The sequence below is a fragment of the Schistocerca cancellata genome, chromosome 1, assembly GCF_023864275.1.
Source record: "Schistocerca cancellata isolate TAMUIC-IGC-003103 chromosome 1, iqSchCanc2.1, whole genome shotgun sequence".
Classification (NCBI taxonomy): domain Eukaryota; kingdom Metazoa; phylum Arthropoda; class Insecta; order Orthoptera; family Acrididae; genus Schistocerca; species Schistocerca cancellata.
Window position 1 is genome coordinate 523,854,685 of NC_064626.1, and position 6,560 is coordinate 523,861,244.

General features: G+C 36.0%; 1 non-coding gene across 1 annotated transcript; it reads left to right on the forward strand.

Annotated features, from left to right (window-relative positions):
• The first annotated feature begins 253 nt into the window (after window positions 1-253).
• On the forward strand, window positions 254-328 carry Trnas-cga (transfer RNA serine (anticodon CGA)). The gene has a single exon. It is a non-coding gene; the product is annotated as a tRNA-Ser (tRNA).
• Window positions 329-6,560: the final 6,232 nt, after the last annotated feature.

The following is a 6,560-nucleotide window of genomic DNA, read 5'->3' on the forward strand; positions in this document are numbered from 1 at the left end:
AGATCCGAAATGTGAAATAATTTGGGTGAAGGTCACGGTTAAAGCAGGCTCACACATGGTAATTGGATGTCTCTATAGGCTCCCTGGCTCAGCAGCTGTTGTGGCTGAGCACCTGAAGGATAATTTAGAAAATGAAACTTCCTGGCAGATTAAAACTGTGTGCCCGACCGAGACTCGAACTCGGGACCTTTGCCTTTCGCGGGCAAGACGAGATACTGGCAGAAGTAAAGCTGTGAGTACCAGGCGTGAGTCGTGCTTCGGTAGCTCAGATGGTAGAGCACTTGCCCTCGAAAGGCAAAGGTCCCGAGTTCGAGTCTCGGTCGGGCACACAGTTTTAATCTGCCAGGAAGTTTCATATCAGCGCACACTCCGCTGCAGAGTGAAAATCTCATTCTGGAATTTAGAAAATATTTCGAGTAGATTTCCCCACCATGTTATAGTTCTGGGTGGAGATTTTAATTTGCCGGATATAGACTGGGAGACTCAAACGTTCATAACAGGGGGCAGGGACAAAGAATCCAGTGAAATTTTTTTAAGTGCTTTATCTGAAAACTACCTTGAGCAGTTAAACAGAGAACCGACTCGTGGCGATAACATATTAGACCTTCTGGTGACAAACAGACCCGAACTATTTAAAACAGTTAACGAGAATAGGGAATCAGCGATCATAAAGCGGTTACGGCATCGATGATTTCAGCCGTAAATAGAAATATTAAAAAAGGTAGGAAGATTTATCTGTTTAGCAAAAGTGACAAAAAGCAGATTACAGAGTACCTGATGGCTCAACACAAAAGTTTTGTCTCAAGTACAGATAGTGTTGAGGATCAGTGGACAAAGTTCAAAACCATCGTACAATATGCGTTAGAAGATTATGTGCCAAACAAGATCGTAAGAGATGGAAAAGAGCCACCGTGGTACAACAACCGAGTTATAAAACTGCTGCGGAAGCAAAGGGAACTTCACAGCGAACATAAACATGGCCAAAGCCTTGCAGACAAACAAAAACTACGTGAAGCGAAATGTAGTGTGAGGAGGGCTATGCGAGAGGCGTTCAATGAATACGAAAGTAAAGTTCTATGTACTGACTTGGCAGAAAATCCTAAGAAATTTTGGTCTTACGTCAAAGCGGTAGGTGGAACAAAACAAGATGTCCAGACACTCTGTGACCAAAATGGTACTGAAACAGAGGATGACAGACTAAAGGCCGAAATACTAAATGTTTTTTTTCCAAAGCTGTTTCACAGAGGAAGACTGCACTGTAGTTCCTTCTCTAGATTGTCGTACAGATGACAAAATGGTAGATATAGAAATAGACGACAGAGGGATAGAGATACAATTAAAATTGCTCAAAAGAGGAAAGGCTGCTGGACCTGATGGGATACCGGTTCGATTTTACATAGAGTACGCGAAGGAACTTGCCCCCCTTGTTGCAGAGGTGTATCGTAGGTCTCTAGAAAAGCGTAGCGTTCCAAAGGATTGGAAAAGGGCACAAGAAGGGACGTCGAACAGATGTGCAGAACTGTAGACCTATATCTCTAACGTCGATCAGTTGTAGAATTTTGGAACACGTATTATGTTCGAGTATAATGACTTTGTAAATAAATTATACAAAACTGCAACCAGTCACTTTTTCATCAATAATGCTTTATTACATTAACCGGTTTTCGAACCCTTTCAGGTTCATCTTCAGATGATTTCGGCAGAATCCGGGAAGTTACATCATTACTGGTAGTACTTTGACTCGTTATTTTTATTCTGATATAATTTGGAGTCACGTTTTCTGAGAGACACTTTTTGTTAAATCTTATTGCAAGGATTGTTTTCGTTAGTTTAAGTTTACATTGCCGAAATTCGCGCCTTGTTCTAATTACCTGGCGTGGTATCAACAGATTATGCTTATCCATTACGGATATTTTAGAACCGTGACTGTATATTAATGTAAATAAATTATACAAAACTGCAACCAGTCACTTTTTCATCAATAATGCTTTATTACATTAACCGGTTTTCGAACCCTTTCAGGTTCATCTTCAGATGATTTCGGCAGAATCCGGGAAGTTACATCATTACTGGTAGTACTTTGACTCGTTATTTTTATTCTGATATAATTTGGAGTCACGTTTTCTGAGAGACACTTTTTGTTAAATCTTATTGCAAGGATTGTTTTCGTTAGTTTAAGTTTACATTGCCGAAATTCGCGCATTGTTCTAATTACCTGGCGTGGTATCAACAGATTATGCTTATCCATTACGGATATTTTAGAACCGTGACTGTATATTAATGTAAATAAATTATACAAAACTGCAACCAGTCACTTTTTCATCAATAATGCTTTATTACATTAACCGGTTTTCGAACCCTTTCAGGTTCATCTTCAGATGATTTCGGCAGAATCCGGGAAGTTACATCATTACTGGTAGTACTTTGACTCGTTATTTTTATTCTGATATAATTTGGAGTCACGTTTTCTGAGAGACACTTTTTGTTAAATCTTATTGCAAGGATTGTTTTCGTTAGTTTAAGTTTACATTGCCGAAATTCGCGCATTGTTCTAATTACCTGGCGTGGTATCAACAGATTATGCTTATCCATTACGGATATTTTAGAACCGTGACTGTATATTAATGTAAATAAATTATACAAAACTGCAACCAGTCACTTTTTCATCAATAATGCTTTATTACATTAACCGGTTTTCGAACCCTTTCAGGTTCATCTTCAGATGATTTCGGCAGAATCCGGGAAGTTACATCATTACTGGTAGTACTTTGACTCGTTATTTTTATTCTGATATAATTTGGAGTCACGTTTTCTGAGAGACACTTTTTGTTAAATCTTATTGCAAGGATTGTTTTCGTTAGTTTAAGTTTACATTGCCGAAATTCGCGCATTGTTCTAATTACCTGGCGTGGTATCAACAGATTATGCTTATCCATTACGGATATTTTAGAACCGTGACTGTATATTAATGTAAATAAATTATACAAAACTGCAACCAGTCACTTTTTCATCAATAATGCTTTATTACATTAACCGGTTTTCGAACCCTTTCAGGTTCATCTTCAGATGATTTCGGCAGAATCCGGGAAGTTACATCATTACTGGTAGCACTTTGACTCGTTATTTTTATTCTGATATAATTTGGAGTCACGTTTTCTGAGAGACACTTTTTGTTAAATCTTATTGCAAGGATTGTTTTCGTTAGTTTAAGTTTACATTGCCGAAATTCGCGCATTGTTCTAATTACCTGGCGTGGTATCAACAGATTATGCTTATCCATTACGGATATTTTAGAACCGTGACTGTATATTAATGGTTGCAGTACTGGTTGCAGTTTTGTATAATTTATTTACATTAATATGCAGTCACGGTTCTAAAATATCCGTAATGGATAAGCATAATCTGTTGATACCACGCCAGGTAATTAGAACAATGCGCGAATTTCGGCAATGTAAACTTAAACTAACGAAAACAATCCTTGCAATAAGATTTAACAAAAAGTGTCTCTCAGAAAACGTGACTCCAAATTATATCAGAATAAAAATAACGAGTCAAAGTACTACCAGTAATGATGTAACTTCCCGGATTCTGCCGAAATCATCTGAAGATGAACCTGAAAGGGTTCGAAAACCGGTTAATGTAATAAAGCATTATTGATGAAAAAGTGACTGGTTGCAGTTTTGTATAATTTATTTACATTAATATACAGTCACGGTTCTAAAATATCCGTAATGGATAAGCATAATCTGTTGATACCACGCCAGGTAATTAGAACAATGCGCGAATTTCGGCAATGTAAACTTAAACTAACGAAAACAATCCTTGCAATAAGATTTAACAAAAAGTGTCTCTCAGAAAACGTGACTCCAAATTATATCAGAATAAAAATAACGAGTCAAAGTACTACCAGTAATGATGTAACTTCCCGGATTCTGCCGAAATCATCTGAAGATGAACCTGAAAGGGTTCGAAAACCGGTTAATGTAATAAAGCATTATTGATGAAAAAGTGACTGGTTGCAGTTTTGTATAATTTATTTACATTAATATACAGTCACGGTTCTAAAATATCCGTAATGGATAAGCATAATCTGTTGATACCACGCCAGGTAATTAGAACAATGCGCGAATTTCGGCAATGTAAACTTAAACTAACGAAAACAATCCTTGCAATAAGATTTAACAAAAAGTGTCTCTCAGAAAACGTGACTCCAAATTATATCAGAATAAAAATAACGAGTCAAAGTACTACCAGTAATGATGTAACTTCCCGGATTCTGCCGAAATCATCTGAAGATGAACCTGAAAGGGTTCGAAAACCGGTTAATGTAATAAAGCATTATTGATGAAAAAGTGACTGGTTGCAGTTTTGTATAATTTATTTACATTAATATACAGTCACGGTTCTAAAATATCCGTAATGGATAAGCATAATCTGTTGATACCACGCCAGGTAATTAGAACAATGCGCGAATTTCGGCAATGTAAACTTAAACTAACGAAAACAATCCTTGCAATAAGATTTAACAAAAAGTGTCACTCAGAAAACGTGACTCCAAATTATATCAGAATAAAAATAACGAGTCAAAGTACTACCAGTAATGATGTAACTTCCCGGATTCTGCCGAAATCATCTGAAGATGAACCTGAAAGGGTTCGAAAACCGGTTAATGTAATAAAGCATTATTGATGAAAAAGTGACTGGTTGCAGTTTTGTATAATTTATTTACATTAATATACAGTCACGGTTCTAAAATATCCGTAATGGATAAGCATAATCTGTTGATACCACGCCAGGTAATTAGAACAATGCGCGAATTTCGTCAATGTAAACTTAAACTAACGAAAACATTCCTTGCAATAAGATTTAACAAAAAGTGTCTCTCAGAAAACGTGACTCCAAATTATATCAGAATAAAAATAACGAGTCAAAGTACTACCAGTAATGATGTAACTTCCCGGATTCTGCCGAAATCATCTGAAGATGAACCTGAAAGGGTTCGAAAACCGGTTAATGTAATAAAGCATTATTGATGAAAAAGTGACTGGTTGCAGTTTTGTATAATTTATTTACATTAATATACAGTCACGGTTCTAAAATATCCGTAATGGATAAGCATAATCTGTTGATACCACGCCAGGTAATTAGAACAATGCGCGAATTTCGGCAATGTAAACTTAAACTAACGAAAACAATCCTTGCAATAAGATTTAACAAAAAGTGTCTCTCAGAAAACGTGACTCCAAATTATATCAGAATAAAAATAACGAGTCAAAGTGCTACCAGTAATGATGTAACTTCCCGGATTCTGCCGAAATCATCTGAAGATGAACCTGAAAGGGTTCGAAAACCGGTTAATGTAATAAAGCATTATTGATGAAAAAGTGACTGGTTGCAGTTTTGTATAATTTATTTACATTAATATACAGTCACGGTTCTAAAATATCCGTAATGGATAAGCATAATCTGTTGATACCACGCCAGGTAATTAGAACAATGCGCGAATTTCGGCAATGTAAACTTAAACTAACGAAAACAATCCTTGCAATAAGATTTAACAAAAAGTGTCTCTCAGAAAACGTGACTCCAAATTATATCAGAATAAAAATAACGAGTCAAAGTACTACCAGTAATGATGTAACTTCCCGGATTCTGCCGAAATCATCTGAAGATGAACCTGAAAGGGTTCGAAAACCGGTTAATGTAATAAAGCATTATTGATGAAAAAGTGACTGGTTGCAGTTTTGTATAATTTATTTACATTAATATACAGTCACAGTTCTAAAATATCCGTAATGGATAAGCATAATCTGTTGATACCACGCCAGGTAATTAGAACAATGCGCGAATTTCGGCAATGTAAACTTAAACTAACGAAAACAATCCTTGCAATAAGATTTAACAAAAAGTGTCTCTCAGAAAACGTGACTCCAAATTATATCAGAATAAAAATAATGAGTCAAAGTGCTACCAGTAATGATGTAACTTCCCGGATTCTGCCCAAATCATCTGAAGATGAACCTGAAAGGGTTCGAAAACCGGTTAATGTAATAAAGCATTATTGATGAAAAAGTGACTGGTTGCAGTTTTGTATAATTTATTTACATTAATATACAGTCACGGTTCTAAAATATCCGTAATGGATAAGCATAATCTGTTGATACCACGCCAGGTAATTAGAACAATGCGCGAATTTCGGCAATGTAAACTTAAACTAACGAAAACAATCCTTGCAATAAGATTTAACAAAAAGTGTCTCTCAGAAAACGTGACTCCAAATTATATCAGAATAAAAATAACGAGTCAAAGTACTACCAGTAATGATGTAACTTCCCGGATTCTGCCGAAATCATCTGAAGATGAACCTGAAAGGGTTCGAAAACCGGTTAATGTAATAAAGCATTATTGATGAAAAAGTGACTGGTTGCAGTTTTGTATAATTTATTTACATTAATATACAGTCACGGTTCTAAAATATCCGTAATGGATAAGCATAATCTGTTGATACCACGCCAGGTAATTAGAACAATGCGCGAATTTCGGCAATGTAAACTTAAACT